We start from the raw sequence: 19,732 nt of genomic DNA on the forward strand, positions 1-19,732 counted from the left end.
CTACACACACACACACACAAAATCAGATATCTGCCTTTGTTCCTCGCTCATTTCCTGATTCCTCTCCTCCTCTCCGCTCCTTTTTCTCCCTCTTTCTCATCTTCCTCCCAGGTCGGCATCCATCACCATGCGGGAGGCCACCTCTCCTCTGACAGCTTTGTCAATGTAAATTACTGCAGTCTGTCTGGAGTGGTCTCAGCCCGGGAGAGCGGTACCTGCAGGGCTGCCCATTGCATGCTCAGAAGAACCCAGAATAACCAACCTATAGGTGCGCTCTGTTTGGACCCACCCCACAGTGTCGTCTCCCCTCTGTCTTTTTGTGAATCCCTCTCACCCCTCACGCTCCCTCTCTCTTCACTCGCCTCTCCCGAACATGCAACTCCCCTTACCTACATTGAAATCTTCTAAGGACTGTGTTGTTATCCTGCTGTTCCTAACAAAACTGCCGCGTTCTGAAGACAAGCGGTGGAGCTGTTTCCTGGTTATCCGCCTCTCTCGCCAAAAAAGAATTGTGAGCCGAGTAAACAAGGTCGTGTGGGGCCTTGATTTCCTCCATTACATGAGTGATTTGGTTGCACATTTCCCCTATGGAACTTGGTTCACATGGTGGTTTCTCCACTTAGAAATATGGCCTATTTCCTGCTTCAAATGAGCTCCCTCGGGATTTATTTACTAAATTGCACAGGACGAAAGATAATTCACATCTCAGTAATTAGGCATGCAAGAAATACATCACAGAACCCAATACGCCTTGTTATTAAAAAAAGAAAAGCTACGGTTTGATATTATGTAGATTTAAAATCCCTCCCTGAGGGTTTTTATTCATTAATTATTTCAGCATTTTTTTTTTTATTTTGTCTGTGAATAGAACACCGATGTGAGCTGGTTTGCACCCACAATGCTGTGCAAATTAAGAACAAAGATGACAGAGGAGAGAGGTGAATCCATTGTTCCTCTCATGCATGTTACTTTGAAGAAAATGCAAAGCTCAAGGACTCACTTGAACAACATTAGCACACAGCGGAGGGAGGAATGCTTATGTGTGTGTGTTAGCTGCCTCGTCTGACCTGGCAGGATGATTGTGGTGAGACGTTTTGCACGCGGTGTGTTTTTTTTCTCCTCGTTCGCCGAATCTCCCGGAGGTCTGGAGAAGCCACGGCAACCTGGATGTGGAGTCGGACGTGTGTGCCTGCTCCGTCTGGCCGGGAAAAAAAAAATGAGCTTCACAGCTGAGGCTGTGTGTGTATGTTGACGTTTGCGCATTTGCCTTAAAACACACGCCCCTGTGTGTGCCCGGTGTTTCCATAAGACGTGGGTTCCAAATGATGGAAAACGTGCTGGGGACCGCTTTCAGAGTTATTTTCCTGGGAACAGGGCACATTTTCCGCTTTCGAAGTTGTAGCGCTATCAATATAAAACTCACTTGGATGTGAAACTCCAGGCAAACATTGTACGAGAACACAAAGTCGGTCTCCAATTCATGGCCAATGAAGCAGCTCCAAGCTGTATATCAGCATGTCATCACAGATTAGAGTCTCAGTTCTTTGCCTTTCTTGCCCATGACTACACTGCGGAAGACGTTGTGCGCTGCAACCTGTTAGAGCTCCCTTTAAAGTCAAAAGTTAATCTCTCCGAGCTGAATACGAGCATAAGCACAGCTGATCATATTTCAGACGCTTTTACAGGAACAGACACGCCGTGTAATTACCAAAAAAGAAATAAACACATAAATAAACATAATGCCTGGGAGTGCAGCATCAGTGTCACTTAGATTCAAATGGAGAACTTTCCTGAGTTCACGTGGCACATGTGATTGCATTTTTATTCAATCATGCTCGCAAATTAGAGCAGGCGAATGCATATATTGAAACCTCTCAAATGTCTGCTGGGATTGGAATACATCTTCATATCTGGCCATAAATAAGTGATGATGTTGTGAGATGTTTCCTGATCACAGCGGCGGAAGGGGGCTCAAGGGGCGGACGGCAGCAGTCGGGGAGTGGATTGAGCCGAGGGACTCTCCTTCAGGCTTGGGAGCACAGCCACCTGTCACTCCTCTTCAGCCCCAGCAAGAAATCATCCAATTTCATCCACGCGCTATCGGAAGGTCACCGGTATGGTGGGCCATACTTTGAGCGAGCCGAGAGAATCGCTCTTACTTAGAGCTCCGTCTCCCGGGACCTTTGTTCCTCTCAATCACTCCGCGGAGTCCAGACACGCCGAGGCACTTGGCTGAGACTCTGGCCATTACGCGTCTTTGCAGCATCAGAAGTGGAGGAACATCCAAGTCAATGAGCAACGCAGCGAGTTGTGATATCATGTTGACACAGGACACTTGCGGTGCACTTGCTTTTATGAAACCTTTTATTCAAAGGTCCTGCTTGGAAGAAAAGTTGATTTTTCGGTCTGCTGCCATCCCAAAGCTTTAGTGTTTGACGAGCTGGGAACGAGACTCAAAAACCAACTTTCCTTACGACTAGGATAAACACGATGCCGCACTTGGATCAACATCTCTTAGAGACTTAATCTAATCGAATATAATTCAAAAACTTCTCCACAAGTAACAGTATTTGAAACCAGTTTTCAAAGCTCCGCTCAGATAAAATGCCCCCTGACTTGATGAAGTAATTAATGTTTAGAGCCACTCAAGCATCATAGATGAATAATGTACAAGCGCGACTCCCTTCTGTTGCGTGAAGTGGACCGCCACCACACTTTTAAGATATTAAGTTGCTTGGTATGTGAAGGCTGTATCTCACACACACACACACACACACACACACACACACTCTCACAGTGAAGAGGCTTTAAGGTGGATTGGAATGTTAATTACAATAATTATAATTATAGTACCACCGTAATCAGGCACAGTAATGATCAATGTTCTACCTAAGAACTAGCAGGTATTCACACGGGGTGGGAAAATTTGATTTGTTCTATTGAACATTTTACTTTGAGGACCCTGAAAAGTTTGGCATCAACCCACCTGTTGTCGAGCTGACTTCGCCGTTCCTAGAGCACCACATTCTCACTCCAAGCTCGTCAAGGCAGCTCGACCTCGGCCTCGAGCTTCAGACTGTGGCGCTCCACCTGTCCCGCTGGCGTAGTCGCGCGTGTGAAATCATACATTATACGCAACATCTGCTCACACTTTCAAAATAAACCTTGCTGACAAACACAAATTAGGACATAATGTGACTTTCTGAGTGCTAATACATTACATTACTTATGGTCGGCGTATGGTTAGGGTTTACGTATCAAAACTACAGGGATAGGTTCTGCAAAAGATCATACTTTGGTTTACAGCAACCACATTCAGTGTGATGGGGTTAGGGTTGCAAAGCACGTCAGTCATGCATCCATGGTGACGTTACGTGAAGCACATCACTCACGTTTTTGATGGGAGGTTTTACATTTTCCATCATTTTCGCGTGTTAATGAGCTTAATTTCAAAACAAATCGCTCTTCACTCACTCTGATCACAAACAGGATGCTGACTCTGGTCTTCAGAGGGAAAGTCCAGTGTACGAGCAGTGTACCTCTTCCCAACACATACCTGTGAATTTTTATTTCCTGTATCACAACATCAAATATGTGCACACACAAAACTCCACATCTTTAATACTACTGTGTGTTGCTCTGTGCTTCCGCCGTTTCTTGTGGCTGTGTTAAGTATCTGTGCCAGCATTTCTATTTCACATCGCACCAGAGAAGAAAAGCAATTCTCCGGTGCGTGGGGGTAGAATTCAGGTTCAGGACCTCGGTATTTCTAAAAATCTGGCTCTGTCCCCATACGCAACAGCTGTGCTTTTTTGTTGCACAGGCAACACAGGAGCTGTTGACATTTATTGCACAACAATACATCTGCTGGCTTTATCTTTAATCCCCAACGCAAACATCAGTAAATCTATTTTTACTGGTTTCCAAAACATACATTTTCAGAGCAGCGGGCCTTTTTAGTTTTCACTTTTGTCAGACTCGCAGAGAAAACGTCTAAAAACCTGTTTGAAAGTCTTTTCTGCCGCAAATATAAACTGAGAGCTATTTCATGTTCAAAGACTTATTTTTTTTGTCGCGGCGCCGGTGTCATTTAAATCCTCCTGTCTGACTCGCGCTCTGACAAAACAGCTCGGCGAGGAACAGCTTGCCTCACAATGCATGGCTTAATTCGCCTTGCGTGGAATCCCTCGTCTGTGTTGGTCCGCTGACTGGTGTCACAAATCGGAGCTCGTGTCCCGGTGTCAACGGGAGCGCACCGGTGGCTCCTCTTCAGAGTGACGCGCAGCATGAGGCAGGCAAATAAATAAATTAGCCAAGTCCAGGCAGCACAGCTGAATTTTAAGGAGTCATCATTGTTGTAGATAAGCAGAACAAGGCGAATGTGAGTTCTAGGGGGGAAACTCTGGCCTGTAACATATGTTGCTGTGGGCTTTGATCTAGTCTGACAGAGGTGGGGAGCTGCAGAAGATCTGACAGTGATCAAAGTCAACACCAACATACCTCTGCTTTCAATATTTCATCCAGCAGCGCCGGATTACTAAAACATGTCATCATAAAATATCAAGGTTTTTGATTGATATTTGGTGAATGGGTGTCATCCTGAACTCACACGTGCCCTTGAATCTTACAGACCGCGTCCACACAAAAACTGTTTTTTTTTTGGGTTTTTTTTTTGTACTCGCGCTGATTGCGGAGAAGAGCGCTGATGAGAAACCGTGTTTTGCTCTCGCTCCAAAGTGATGCAATGCAACTCCGCGATCGGTACTTTTGCGGCAGGAGCGAACACTCCGCCTCGGTGTTTTATTTATCGCTGCTGCTGAACCTGTCAGACGAAAGCAGCAGTGACAGATGTACAGAACAAAACGCTGAATGCCAGAATCAGAGAGAATCTGACACAGTGACACTGGGGGAGAAAGACTAGACGGCTTTTCCCTTTGCAGTATTTTGTATTGCATTGTCAGTGTTTCACGCAAAACCCAACACCCAACGCCGACACCGTCACGACCTTGATGAGACAGAAAGCCGATCGAGGTAAGAACTCTGACAATCAGATATTTTATTCATGCTCCCCAGGTGATGAATCAATATGACTTTGGTGATCTGACTTTTCCCTACGCCAACGTGAAGGGGATATTTTTGAGGTTTTAATCTAATCGGTCTTAACTTTTGGATGAAATTGGGAACGAACCCTCAGAACTAAGTGATCAGACACCTGCAATAAATACCAGCATTTATCATCCCTTTTAACTTCATGTATGATTTGTGTTGTCAATCATGTTGTAACAACTTTGGAGTCAACATTTTCATTTCCATCAGGTTGATTTATGTTTGATAGAAACATTTTATTGATCTTTCCATGCATGACATGAGCCTACTCCCCTCGTCTCTTTTTAAGTGCCCTGTCTGTTAAATCCGCCGCTGTAGTTGCTTGTAAAGTTCACAGACTTGCCATACGAACATCTGTTCGCTGCGGGCGTCCATGTTTTCCTGAGCAAATGCACTGGGATGCGTTAGGATGTGAAGTTGCGAATACAGATTTGGAAACGTCGACTTCCAGCTTGCAATGGATTGCAGCATCAAATACGGCCCGACGGATCTGCTGGCATGGCTGTAGCATGAGTATTGAGTCTAAAAGCGGGAGAATTTATCCCCAAAAAACAATCTTGTGTTTTATGTGCGATTTTGCTTGTCAAGCTAAGGTTAATACTTGAAATAACTAAAGCTAGTGATCTTACACCATAGGAACATAGGAACACCTGTTGCCGGTACTCCAGTGGTCCTATATTTTCTATCTGGAGTCACGAGCAGTCCTCCTGTATACTGTATTCAGTGTGGACGCGTTGCCTACGTGGTAGCGACCGCCCTGGTTTTGTAGTCCTCCAAGTTAAGTGATCACTCCCTCATCGGCCCAATCTCATTTCACTGTCACTCTTTATCAGTTTCTTCAGCTATTTGTGCTGCGACACCTTGATGTTACCGGAACCAACATACTGGAGGGCTGATATTCTCCCATTTTGAAACAAATGGTGCACTAGAACTCTAATTTCATGGCTGATCGTACAGTTGCACATCTCTTTTCTGACCAGAAAATGAAAAAAAAGAAAAGAAAAAGAAAATGCTGGTTGCCTCCTCTCTGTATCTCTGCTCACCTGTTACGCTTTGTGTACAAACGCTGCGGTGCATTTAATGACTAATACTGCTGGTGTTTAGATTTCACCTGGCCTGGCACACTGGGGGTCTGTATTACTTCAACACAGGACCTTTCTACCTCTGAATCTCCCTGACATGACTGATGCGGATTGAATGGGTAAAATCAGTAAAGAGCTTCACTTTCCACCGGATTCTAAGATGTTGCACAGCAAACACTTGCCTTGTCTTCTATGTTCTGTGTAAATTCAAGTCCGGAGGCAGAACATACATCAGTTTCTGATGCTTTTTTTTTTTAATTGCATTGTATTTGATTTCATGCCAGATCATGGGTTGAATTTTGACCTGTGAAGGTGTAAACACAATTAGATTGCACCACAGCATCTAATTAAGTTCCTCCGAGCATGAATATCACTTCTCCAAAGAATGAGATGCCGTGTGTCATGGCAATTAAATGTACTTTCTTGAACTTAAACTTTGTCAGTGCAGAAACACACACACACACACATATATAATGGATTTATATGCATAATGATACCCAACTAAATTTGAAGCAGATGATGAGCAAGAACAGCAAGCAAAACATTTTTGCAGTGGAAGTAATACAACTGGGCTTAGCTGTCAAAAGTTCCTCTAATTAACACCAAAACAAAAGGTCACGCCACGTACAACAGTTGCACTCATTTACTAACAATTCATTTAAATTCACAACACAGTTCAACTTACCTCTCTTTAACCATCGGAGGCTTTAACTTTGCCACAGTGATGCATCCACAACCTGTAATAGATTCAAATGTGAAATGAATGTTTTAAAGATGGATATAGGTTTTAAATGGCCATCTCACCACTTAACTTGGTTCACAACGTCAGTTTACTAAACAGAAACAGACAAACAACATCTTAAGTGGATACTGGCGCGCCAAATTAATGTCCACATATTTAGAGAGCGGCATTAAGCCATAATAAGCCGCGACAATGGCGCGCTGTTGTCGTTATAGCCGTTCACAGCGTCCCCGTCTTTTTATACCTTCCATCCTGATTTACAGAGTCATGATGATCCTCACCAAAGGTCAACCGAAACATGGCCGAGTCCACGTCGGCAGTTTGTCACATGTAACCGCCATAATCTGCCCATTGTCTTAATGACGCTGTCAGCGGCCCCTAATGACCCGGCTCAGACGTCGCCTGCTGCACTGTATTAATTTGAGCGGGCCCCACACTGGGAAGGTTATTTTTTATTGTGTCTGTCAGAGTCTGATAAACCCCTGCACATCATCCATCCTTCTGAGAGGAAGAGAGGGGGAGGCTGGAGATACAGAAGCGTCTTCCAATTCTCCGCTTCCCACTCTTTTTTCATCCTCGCTGTATTTATTCTCTTTGTCTTTATTCCTTATGCCTCTCCTCTGCCAGCCATGAGCTTACCTCCCATTTCACCCACCTCACACTAACACCCATCGCATTTTCTTTCTTTCTTTTTTTCCTGCTCCACACGGAGGGTCTAATATTTTCCCGCGGGGCGCCCACTTCTCTCAAACGGTGATGAATGGCTCTGGCTCCCGTATCGATTTCCAAACTGAAACAATTTAGGGACAAAACAAGTAGCAGTTTATCATATTGATTTTCCTCTGAATTCAGTTTCTCCCCTTTAAGGTGACACTGTGCATCTGAATGAATACATGAATGAGAGCGCAGATGAATGCTTAACACTTCCTCGCTGAGTGGTGAGTGAGATTTAAGGCCAGTTTCACGTTTAGCTTGCGTGACGGAGTCCTCTCGAAGTGCTTTTTAAGTGAGAGGTCGATGTGGCAGCGCAAATATAAGACAGGCCCCCACCACCCCCACCCACACCCCCACACCTCCCCCCTTGGAGATAGACGTGCATTCATATTGTTCAACAAGACGATGGTGGAGTCTTGCATGTTGCGTTATGCATGCGTTTGTATTTTACTAACACCCAACAGAGTGTCACGCAGAAAGCGTGCTCACTGCGCCGTGGTGCAAGCTAAGGATTATATTACATCGATATTGACTCCATTCACAAAGGTTCAGTCTCATGCGCAGTCCATATTAAGTTTTTATAAGGTGACCAGAGGCAGGAAGATCACTGAGGACTTGTCTACAATCACATTATACACGCCGACTTTCCCTGTTTTCTTTTGATGGAGTCAAGTGTCAAGATCGTCTTTTAATGCCAGATTGGATTTGATTACGATCTGCTGACGCGGCAGCCTGCGACACACCTGAAAAAGCATGTAGCTCTGCCCTGAATGCATTAGTGCTGACAGTGGAGTCACAGGCGGGCGGACGTGCCCTTGGCCGCGGTGATCTCAGCCTCAGCCCCAATCAGCGACCAGGCGCCGAACAACACCGCAGAGCATGGAAATTGGGCGTGAGAAAGCCCGGCGAGTAAAGTTTAAAACAAACGAACAAAAGAACAACAGTGGAGGAGCTACGGATGACAGCCTGGTCCTACTGCAGGCGCGTTATCGGCTTAACCTCATGTCCTTTCCTTATGCTGGCTCTTTTCTCTCCAGCTGGTTAAATTAGCTCGACTCTTCGGAAGCCTGAAATAAAAACAAATTGCTTTTACATGAAACATCTGCAGCGCGGCGACAACAGCGGGGGAGTGCACGCGTTCCGACGGACACGAAGCTCCAGAAAGTGTTCATTTTATTTTATTTTTGTTTCTTTCAAAGAAGTAGAGCAAATGACAAAACACACCACCGCCCTCCTGATATTAATCATTGTGAAATCAATATCAAGGAAATGAGCGGAGGGCATTGCTAAAGTAGGACCTGCATTACCGTGGAATGTAATTCGAATTGCATATCCCCGATGTTTAATGTACATTTAAGTGGTGAAAATTAAAAAAATGTTCGGCTCAGTTTCAAATACATAATGTGACATATGAGGGCTACGACATTCAGATGAAAACCAATAACAATTATAGTGCTTTAGGTAAAAAAAACAAATGTAATTATCTTTTGTTCTTATTTTTTCTTACAGTAAAAGGAAGAACTGACTTTTTGCGCCAATGTTAGTTTGACCTTTCACACATAAATAAATCCCTCGCAGGTGTAGTGGCAGTCATAATTTTTCACCAGACGGCAGCTCTCTTGATAATTAAAAATAACACCCCCACTGCTGTTATGAATAGGAGCATCATTTTCTCCGCGCACTAAGGGCTCAGCGACGACTGATGAAATGAGAATGGAGCCAGTGCACTTCTGTATCATAATGGACCATCGCACATTAAAAGCAAAAAGTAGTAAACTCTGTCCCGCATTTACCAATGTGTGAACAGTTCTTTGAAGCAGGGCTGGAGGGTTTTGATGTTTGGAGTGATACATGAACAACTGACTTGTCAGGAGTAAATCATGATTGATGAAAGATGTATTCAGATGTTTTATCTAAAATGCAGTCTCTGCCACTAGGGACCTCTCCATCAAAACAAAACAAAGGCTTTTTTTTTTTTTTGACAGGTTGGCAGAGCCGCCGCTCTGGAGCAAAGAGTCGTGTGCAGAGCCGATCCCTCTGGAGGCATAAACACTTTGACTCGCCCTGGATTCTGCTCCGATCCAGCGTCGTTTACTAACAGGACGAGAGCTCAGAGGTTACTTTCTATGCTTTTTTTGGGATTAAAAGTGGATTTACCTTCCCTTCTGTGTATCAACCTTACTGCAACAGCGATCCACGGAGGTGAGCTCCTTTGTTTGGTGATTATGGATTGTAATGTTGACTGTTGACTGGAGGTTGAGGCGGAAACTTTGCTTCATGATGCAATGTTACAGAGAGGAGAGGAGAGGGGAAAACTACAGTGTTCGGTGCGAAGTACAGGGGAACCGAGGCATAAAGATACTCAAATATTATACAACTTGACAAAGAAACTGTCCCAAATCGAGTGTACAAGAAAAGAGGCTCGTAACTCTGATGCTCTCATACTGCCATTAAATTAATTTTGCAGTCTTTTGCAGAGATGAACCTTTTCCGTTTTTGGATACCGATTAGAGTTCCTTTGGTTCACATTTTAGGTCAAAACCTGTGTGTTGTGAATATCCGTGGGCCAAGTGGTCCGATTGTTTTTACCAATCAATTCGGACACATTCATAGTGCGGCATTAAATAGACAGTGCAGCCTTGAGGGGTCACTCGAGTGGTTTTCTACTCTTTCTCCTTTTAAGAGACGTCCGTTAACAGGGCAGAAAAGAAAAAAACCTTCAGAGTTTGTCACACTGAGCTTTCATGTGTGAGTCGAGACCATGATCTCCAGACATGTGACAGCCGCGGCCGTCGTTATTGCAACAACAGGCGCTCACTGCTGCTGAGGGAAGTAATTTATGGCTATTTGCTTTATTGTGTGCCATCAGCACTAAATCAACCATATAGGCACGGGGAGAAGCATCATTACCTCAGAAGGTCTGCATAACTTGTGGTCCATTTGGTGTGTCACGCTGGCCTCACGCTACAGTATGTCATAGTTAGAGCTGTGTCCTATAGGTGGCAATCTTGTCCGCGGAGGGCCCCGCGCCCCTTTCACTACGTCGCGCATTATGAATCTGTAATTATTTATTGTTACAATTTACTTTGCGTTGACCTCCTCTCCCTCATCGTGCCACCAGCATCATATCCAGGTACGTCTACCTCAGTACGTTTTTCCCAGACTGCTTTATGACAGCCCTCAGTGGATAAGGTTGTCTCCACTGTATACTGAATGTGCAGCTGAGGGGGGGGATAGAAATAGCTTCGTATATAACAGTAATTTGTCCACCGAACGCAAGCATGTGCAGGGAGAATAAAGCCATGGTGCTTCGCTTGGCATGTTGTGCAAATGGCGAGAGCCGCGGGTGGAAAGGCGGTGGCCTCAGTGTGTTCTGACCTGATGTTTTTTTTTCATTTCACATTGACAATGGAGGAATCCTCCGCAGTCGCCTCATAAACAGGAGTGAAGATAAAGATAAATCCACTTTAAGAATAGATCTGAAGATCTGTGAGCTCTCCTCCCGTCAGTAAACGGCTCTAGATCCAAGATTGATGTCGCTAACATAACCTGACATACGACTGAACATAGTTAATCTATTTAAGAGCGTGCACTCTTCCTAAACCCGACCAAGTAGTTCACTAGCGCACTAAACCCTTTGATGTTCATAACAGCCCAAAAGTCATGATATGTCATGATGTGTGAAGGGGTTTGTCAGTAGGCTTTATTTTTTTTTATCTGGAGGGAAAGGTAGAGCGTCATACTCTGAAGCTTTAGGCCACCGACCAAGCTGATGCACGTGACAAGATGGAAGTGAGAACGTGTCGGAACAAAACAGACGAGTTTACACCGTCAGCCTTTTGTTTGGAGAGTAGCGTCAAAACTAGATATCGAGAAAGTTCAGAAACAAAGTTGAAGAACAAAAAAGAAGCCTTTGAATGCTCTCTGCAACTGCACTGGAAATATGAGGCATCACTAAATCCAAGTTTGGTTTGCAATAAAAAAAATAAATAAATAAATAAAAACCCTACACTACAAACTACAGAATGGACCAGAAGGAAGAAATATTGGCAATAAGCATTTGACAGCTGTAGACAGAAAAACACGCAATGAGTGAAAGTCTGCCTGCATGGATAATAGCTATATATGTTGCTGTAAGGCAAAAAAAAGGGCAACATCACATGTCAGTTACAGGCGCAGTGTGCAGTGATGGAGTTTGATGGGGTGCATGGTCAAGCCGGGATGACATTTAGAGGAGTGCTTACAGCTGTGCCTGCAGGCTGTTGTCAGGCCACAGTTGGCCCAGAGTGACCTCCCAGCACTCTGCGGCACCTGCCCTCACCAATGTCTCCAGGCCCTCACACCTTTGCAAGTCAAAGCGTCGAGTGGATATTACTGTTATTGAGAGATCGAACCGCACAGCATGTGAGGGAAGTAAAATGGAACGGCTGGTTCTCCTATAGGTGCACTTTGAACGCTGAATGGTGCTTTTTGAACTCGAGCTCAATTAAGTGCTCATTTCCAGGCAAGAGGTTCTGAATGTCACGCAGTTGTTCTGTCACCCGGCTCTGCTTTTTAGATCGCAGCTCGTGAACGGGAAAACTGCGAGTGATGGAGTTTTAAAACTACCTATTTTAGCTGCAATTATGAGCATAGTAATAAAGGTAAAAAGGTTGCAAAAATGTTTTTGGTGCACGAGGACACTCACCACCCTCCTAATGACATTATGGCTGCTGACTGGTTGATCAAAGAGTTATTATGTTCAAATTTGGCGAACAGATGAGGAATCAGCATGCAAATCAGACCAGAGAGGCTCCCGACTGCTTCCAGAGCGCAACTGCTTCGGGTTGGTGGTCTGAAATTCGGTCTAGCCCTCCCGCTTGCATGAAAACTCACAGCGTTCGGGGCTCAACATGTCTGTTACTGGTCTGTCAGGCCTGTTTTTGATCAACCTGTTGGGTTTAGAGCACTTTATAAATGTATTTATCATTTATCCTCAAACCTGACTGACTGAATAGGGTGATTGTAAGCATCTCCCGAAACTGCATTTTCTATTCTGCTCCCAATGCGACATGGCTGTTGCCGCGTAACAGTGAAGCATGCACTGGACCTTTATCATATGTTAGTTGGCAGTTTGGTTAGATTTAGGCGAGGAAACCACTTGGTCAGGTTTAGTGAAAACTTTGGGTTCAGATCACCAGGGGGACAGGAGGAAAATCAACCCACGGCATCATGTTGTTTTACAGCAGTTGGCTACTGGCTTCGATGTTTAATGTTTAATTAAAAACACTGTCTAAAACAGGCCGAATGCAGAAGATAGAGTATTCCTTAAAGTATCAAGACAAAGGCCAATACTGAAAATTACAAAGCATACAGCGGAAATGAAATATTAACAATAACACACATTTAGTTACCAGTTAATGGGCTGAAAACATGTTTTATTTATTAATTCATTACAAACTTTTATGAGTCTAATTGTACTGATTCAGCTAGGGTGGACGACGTCAAATTACAAGTCAACTAGGAATTACTGCACAGCTGTTCTATTGTGCTACATTAGATGTAGCCTGGTGAAAGATGCCTTCTAAACAGGCAAATTAGTGACAGCAAGAGAAACACGGGCACTTTGTTCAGCAGAAAGACGACACATTCCACAAACATCCCACACAAATTAGTGTTGACCGCTCACCATCAATAGCAGTGACGGCTGCAGCTTCACAACCGGTGTGGCTGTGTGTGTGTGTGTGTGTGTGTGTGTCCACTCCCATGTGCAGCCTCCCACTCATTACAAATGAACCAAAGTAACTTACACTGCGTTATGCATGTGACGTTACTTCGCTGGGTTAGTGCGTTAAAGCGACTGACTGACTGCAGGTTCCACATTGAACACAGACTTGTTGTTCGTTTAGTCGGACTGTTTGCTCTTCATACTACTTCTCCTCACTACCTCCTTTGCTGCTGTAGTAATTACTTGAGCCGCTAGAGGTCGCCACCTAACAACAAGCATAATCATGGGCCGTGATATGCTGCTCTCATTTGCACCATATATGTTGTTTTGTTTATTAGGTTTATTATTAGGCTTTTCTCAGCAATGCTTTGCTTTAAAATGGGGAACATTTGAGTTAGAGAGGTCCACTTTGTAAGAAACTTGCTTTCTGAATCTCTTTCCTAACTTGTCAAATACTGACACTTTGGGAAGTTGGGAATGAAACTCAAAAGTCAACTTTTCTTGCAAAGTTGACCTTTCATTTAAAATGATTTGCTATGTAATCGTAGATTTAGATGTATAAAGTGTTACAAGAGAGAATGACTGTTTCTTCTTCTGGTGCAATCCACTTTATATTTCATCAGCACCTTCCTCGCTTGTGATTACTGAACACCAATTAGGAGGCTATTGAAAGAAAACTCTTGGCTAATGGCCTAAAAGGCATTAATAAGTGCTTCATTATGATTAATAGAGAGCTACTATGCAACTAATATGCATACTAATTAGCAACTGCTTTATTTTTCATGTGTGTACCATAACCTAGTGCTACTGAATTTGAATACATAAAACAAATATAAATGATGATCATGAGGCGGCCATCGCAGTGAAAAACACATGCGCTGTATGTTTGAGCATCAAACAGACATGTACTGTACGTGGCTGGTGTTGCCCAGTATAATGATCAGAAGAAAAGCTCTCCTGTCTAACTAGCTGCTTCACTGGTCTACTTAATGTCAGTCCACCGACCGGTTGGAATCGATCCGAAGTCCGATTATTATCCAACGGTAAACAATTTTGCTCAGAGAAAAGCTTTGTTTTCTTTTCTCCATTGTTTTTTCTTCCACGTCCAGCACTCTAGTCACAGTGTGTAACACAGTCGTCCCTCCTGGGCTCTGAACTACACTAAACTTTCTGATATGGGCAATCAATACCCGCACACAAGCAGACTGGTAGTGAACGCCGTACTGATTGAAATGTATCTGCAATTTGCATGGATAAGATAGATTCTCACACGTGAACCAAAAGTCCATTTAAATGTATAATAAATTAACAACAATAGTAATTCATATTGGGTGCAGTGTTACACACAAAGCTCCAAAAGATAGTGAAAGAAATAAGCAAAGAAAAGTAGTGAAAACCTTTTGCACTTAGTCAAAACTTTATCGAAGTTTTCCAGCTTACTTCGTGAAGCCAAGCAGTTTTTACCTCCTCGGCTGCCAGACTTTGTTCAGTTCATTTCTTAATAACGCCAATATAATATTTGTATTACCAGCTTTGTATGTTTGGCACGTGAGTTTCATTTCCAGTCCTGAAGAAGCTTCTGAAGACCAAATTGCAAGAAAAAAAGAAAAAAGAAAGAAATTATAATCCAGCCTCACAGAGTCCTCGGGGAACATTTTAAGACTACAATCGTGAAAAACAAACAAACAAAAATGTGCAGCGGACGGAGAGATGATGCATTTAAAATGTTTCTGTTAAACAGTTTTCAATTTCGATCCGCACTCCAGAAAGCACCGAGTAGAGAATCACTTTTCATTTACAGTTTAATGCCTTTATCTGAGGCTGAATTTCTTCTTCTCACCTATTTGTTGTAATCCATTTAGACGTCGGAAATACCTCAAGTTCAGCGGCGTGCGCTAAGTTTACAGTGTGTGTATCCCTCACAGAGACAAAGATGGATTCCCTGTGTTGCAGAGCTCAACCCCTGTGTGCCGGCCAATGCTCAGTATACCCAATGCTCCCTGCAGGCAGCACATACATCCTGCTGGCCTCTGTGACCGCGGGTCTGAGGTGCAGCGCTGAGCTTTAAACTGAAACAATAGATTATTGTCACCTCGGCCATGTTAGAGCCAACAGTGAGGAGAGCCTTCTAAAAAGGACAATAGGGTATGAATTGATTTATGAGGGTTCAGGGGGCCATAATGTGCAGTAGTAACAAGGAATCAATGGGCTAGAAAAATGCTAACAGCAGCCTTTTATGTCCTGAGCCTTTGTCTCATCCAGATTTTAATTAATTTTGCTCCTTTTTGGAGAGCGGGTGCAGTGGTGATGGAGAGGTGCATCAGTCTCCTCTCATGCCGCTGCTTCACTGCAGTTTATAAAACCAGCTCAAGCCGGCCCTCGTGAAAAGTGAATATGACAGATGTGATGGCGTTCTTTTGAAAATAGCTCATCCCATAAGGACCGAATAGATTTTTTTATTTTTTTTTTCTCCCCTCTCCACTGAGAAGACAAAGTATTGAGGTGAGAACTTCCGTCGCAGTTGTTAACGCGAGCTGAGAGGGCGAGGAGGGGAATCGTCCTCCAGATGCCATCGCCTGCTAATTTACGCGCTCCTTTGCTTGATTTACCGGACTTCTTTTATTTTTTAATGTAGGTCGCTCATCAGTGAGTCAATACGAATAGCCTTCTTAAATTTTTTATCAGACACCGCAGGAACAAAGAGGCACTTTAACCAGAACTGGATAAGCAGCGGTTTACCTCAGCACAGAAATGAAGCCAAGATTGAGAACTATAATATATGTTCCATTTTTGAAGCGATGATTTGTTTCCAGTTAATAACAAAGGGATCCAGTATGTAGCACATGATTATTTTCACTACCATTTCTCAAGCATTTTCCATGAGCCATAAACTTTAACGGTAGGTCATATTTCAAACCGAAGACGAGACGACTCCTATAAATAAAAATCCTGCATTAATTCCCTCTTCACAGCTCTGGTGCATTAACCTGCCACCAAGTTTCAGCACAGACTGCAGATTATGCTATGATAAAGGACCTTTGGGTCGCTTTGTTGCGCGTTTAGCTTAATTGGCATTTATGCTACATGAGAACTACAGTTCTATTTGGAAAAACAAAGCTTCATCCTCGTGCCCAACACAAAACTGCGGCAGATATATTGGTTTTCCGTCTGTAAGTGTTAGAGTGAGGATGATGTGCTGTACATTAGATGATGTCCTGCATATCGAATTAGTCGCTGAGCTGTCTGTGAATATTACAGTCAAACACATTCTGGTTCTGCCCCCGGGAAGCGTTCACGATCGTTCACTGTTTCATGACCGGTAAATGGGAAATGGGTTTTGGAGCCGGCTCGGCTGTGGATGCTGGTGGCCTATCAGGTAATTAGTTATTTGAACCTGCTGTCGTTGAGACTTCATAACATGGTTAGTCATATCTGGATATCCACTAATCCACATACATAGCTGTGACTCATTAACCTTCACAGATCACAGAGTAAGAATTCCCTGTTACATGGTTGAACTTGCCGTCTGTGTGCCCTTATTTAGCCTCTTTGCTCTGGTTATTGACTCACTGCCTGTCAGGCTGACAGTGTCAGTAAGGTCTCTTCAATTCAGAGCCATCGCAAGTGATGTGTTTTCCGTCTGAAACCATCTGTACAGCCACACACAACCCAGTATCACGGCAGTTCGTGAAAAATAGACAGCATTTAATCTTAAGCATTTGTGTACATGGGCACTAATTGTCAAATTGTTTTTTGTGACACACAGCACAAGTTCAAAATGAACTTTTGATGACTGATTTTTTTTATCTGACCGATTAAAGTGATTTTATTTTTACAAACAAATAATCAGAATCTCAGTCTTTCCCTGCCCTTCACCAAAGTGAGTCCAATAGATTAAACTTTGTGACTGTTTCACCTAAAAAATTGTCATGGTCTTGGTTTTTGTTGAGTTGTTTCCTTGTGTTGTTTATCTTGTAGATTATATCCATGTGTGTCCCATTTTACTTCCCATTTCCTGTCTTTGTCTTTTTCACACCCTTTCTGTCTACACCTTTTTCAGATTAGTAAATCATTTCTTTTTTGCTAGCCTTTTTGCCTGTCTTTTTTTTCTTTTTTTAACAGCCTCTTTGCTCTGCATGACAGAAATATAAGTTCCCAACCTTAACAAAGCACTTTTGTTGCCTAAACCCAACAGACTGGATGTGAACCCTGGATTGTGGTGTGAGGGCCCCGTCTACTTCAGTTATTGAGGAGAATGCTGCAGCATTGTTTTGCTGTGGTCTACAAAACTTGAAACACAAAACTTCACCTTTCCATCAGCACGCAAGTGAGTAGAAAATGACTGAATTTTCCAATGCTGGGTGAACTTGACCTTCAAAAACCCGTGTTGTGAAAGATGGCAATGACAGTTCAGTGAAGATGATGGAAAACCAAAAAGAAAGTCCTGAATCTTTGGAAAGCAATTTTGCTATCACTATTGAAATGTTGAATTGTTAGTGCTGACACACTCAGTGTATTGAAGTGTCCTGGTACTCCAAAGCCACAGTTACAGTTTGATTCACTGTCAGTACAGCGCACAGAGGTGAATTCATTTCCACTACACTAACTGCACAGTCTGCTACAACCATTATAAGACATAATGTATACAAATATGAAATTGGGGTGCAGCTTTTTACCCCATCTCGCTCAGCTTTACACAGAACTCCACCTTCTGCACACCTGAGACAGACACCAGCACTCCCCTGCTGAGCCGAGCGAATGCTCAAGTTCTGATGTGGTTATTAAAATATTCCCCAACCCTCCCAGAGAAGAATAACAGAAATCTATCAGAACGTTTTCTTATTTAATTTTTTTTTTTTTTTCACACTTTCTAGCAGCAGCACCAGAAACCACATGCCTCTAGTGTTCTGGATGGTTACCAGTAAGTTTAACTGTGTATCATGACACACACAGTTGTGCTTTGGGATGATCACATCACAGCCCCATAGCAGCAAAAGGTTAAAAACAATTGAATTTGTAGAAAATACCCCCAGACAGTGATGCCAAGGAAACTGATAATCCTACAACAAATCTTTCCTTTGCCACCGTCTTGTCCACATACAGACTACACATGCTTTTATTCTGGCGGAGCCGTGCGGATTTATTTAGTGCTGAATTAATAGCTGCTACGACACATTTTAAGATTTTCGCACATGTTGATGTTGAGAATGTCAAACGTGCACTTGAAATGTCATTATTGCTCCAACATGGAAACGTGTGAGGGTATGAATACATTGTGGGTTAGTTGCCAAACTGTTAGCATGGTAATTGCAGCATAATCTAAGGATGTGCAGAAATAATGTGCAATCTTGAAACTGAACTCATCCAACACTATATTTGTAGATACTAATTCGTCTGGTTAACATACACGCTGTACGGCGTTCAATATTTTTTCTTATACACAATAAAAGCCTCATTTGACAGCTGTGATTCCATCATTGCACAAATACCATTTTTTTCCCCCCATAACACCGAGCTCAGTTTCCATGGAAATATTTTGTATTATACTCATTCGAGGAGAACAGATCTTCTACCTAAGAGCAGGCCCTGAGTATATGAGTTCATATTTGGAATATATGCAAATACAGTCAATGTTGGCACAGGCTTTAAATTAACAAGAGATGGTGAATTGGTTTGGGCTGTTTTAGCATTAAAGATTAAAGCAGAGCCTTTTTTTTTTCTTTTTTTCCAGTCATGTTCAATTTCCATCCATAAATAACTCATGAAGGCCAATAAAAGCGGTAAATTACCAAATGACTAAGTGTCATTATTTTTGCCTTCCACTTCCTGTACAGTTAACTTTATCAACCCTTCTCCACCATGTGTTATTTATATGATCACTGCCTGCCAACGCCTTGTCGGGACACAGACGATGCGGCAGCTGTTCTTTGAAAAGGTGGATGAGCACTTAGAGAGGGTACGTTTTGCAAGCAATATATGGATAATAATTGTAAACAACAGCAACACTTTTACTTGCTCTTTTTTTATGTCATGACGCCACCCAACGTGAATCAGACATGACTGGGTGAAAGCGATTCTCTCAGGAGTGCGATGAAGCACGGTGGAATGCAGAGGTACCGTGGAGTATTTGACACGTAACTGAGCAATCTGAATTGAAAATATATATTGACCGCCTGCTGTCTGATGGCCGATATGTCAGCGTGTGTATCCAGGTGGTTATATGAACATCGATTGGCTGGATGTTGGTGTGTACTGATTCGCACCACCTGGCCTCATTGTTGCCAAGAGCATCACCTCAGAACAATTTCCAGGTATCAGTGGAAGGGGGTGTGTGGCGCTATGAAAAGCCGCCATAACTACTGTATTGGGAAACCATTACTG

At 43.2% G+C, this 19,732-nt stretch overlaps 1 long non-coding RNA gene across 1 annotated transcript; it reads left to right on the forward strand.

Moving 5' to 3' along the window:
* The first annotated feature begins 4,599 nt into the window (after positions 1 to 4,599).
* On the forward strand, positions 4,600 to 19,134 carry LOC119007564. The gene is made up of 4 exons (XR_005071159.1): positions 4,600 to 5,031; positions 9,630 to 9,846; positions 17,547 to 17,678; positions 18,226 to 19,134. It is a non-coding gene; the product is annotated as an uncharacterized LOC119007564 (long non-coding RNA).
* Positions 19,135 to 19,732: the final 598 nt, after the last annotated feature.

This window comes from Acanthopagrus latus, chromosome 18 (assembly GCF_904848185.1).
Source record: "Acanthopagrus latus isolate v.2019 chromosome 18, fAcaLat1.1, whole genome shotgun sequence".
NCBI lineage: Eukaryota > Metazoa > Chordata > Actinopteri > Spariformes > Sparidae > Acanthopagrus > Acanthopagrus latus.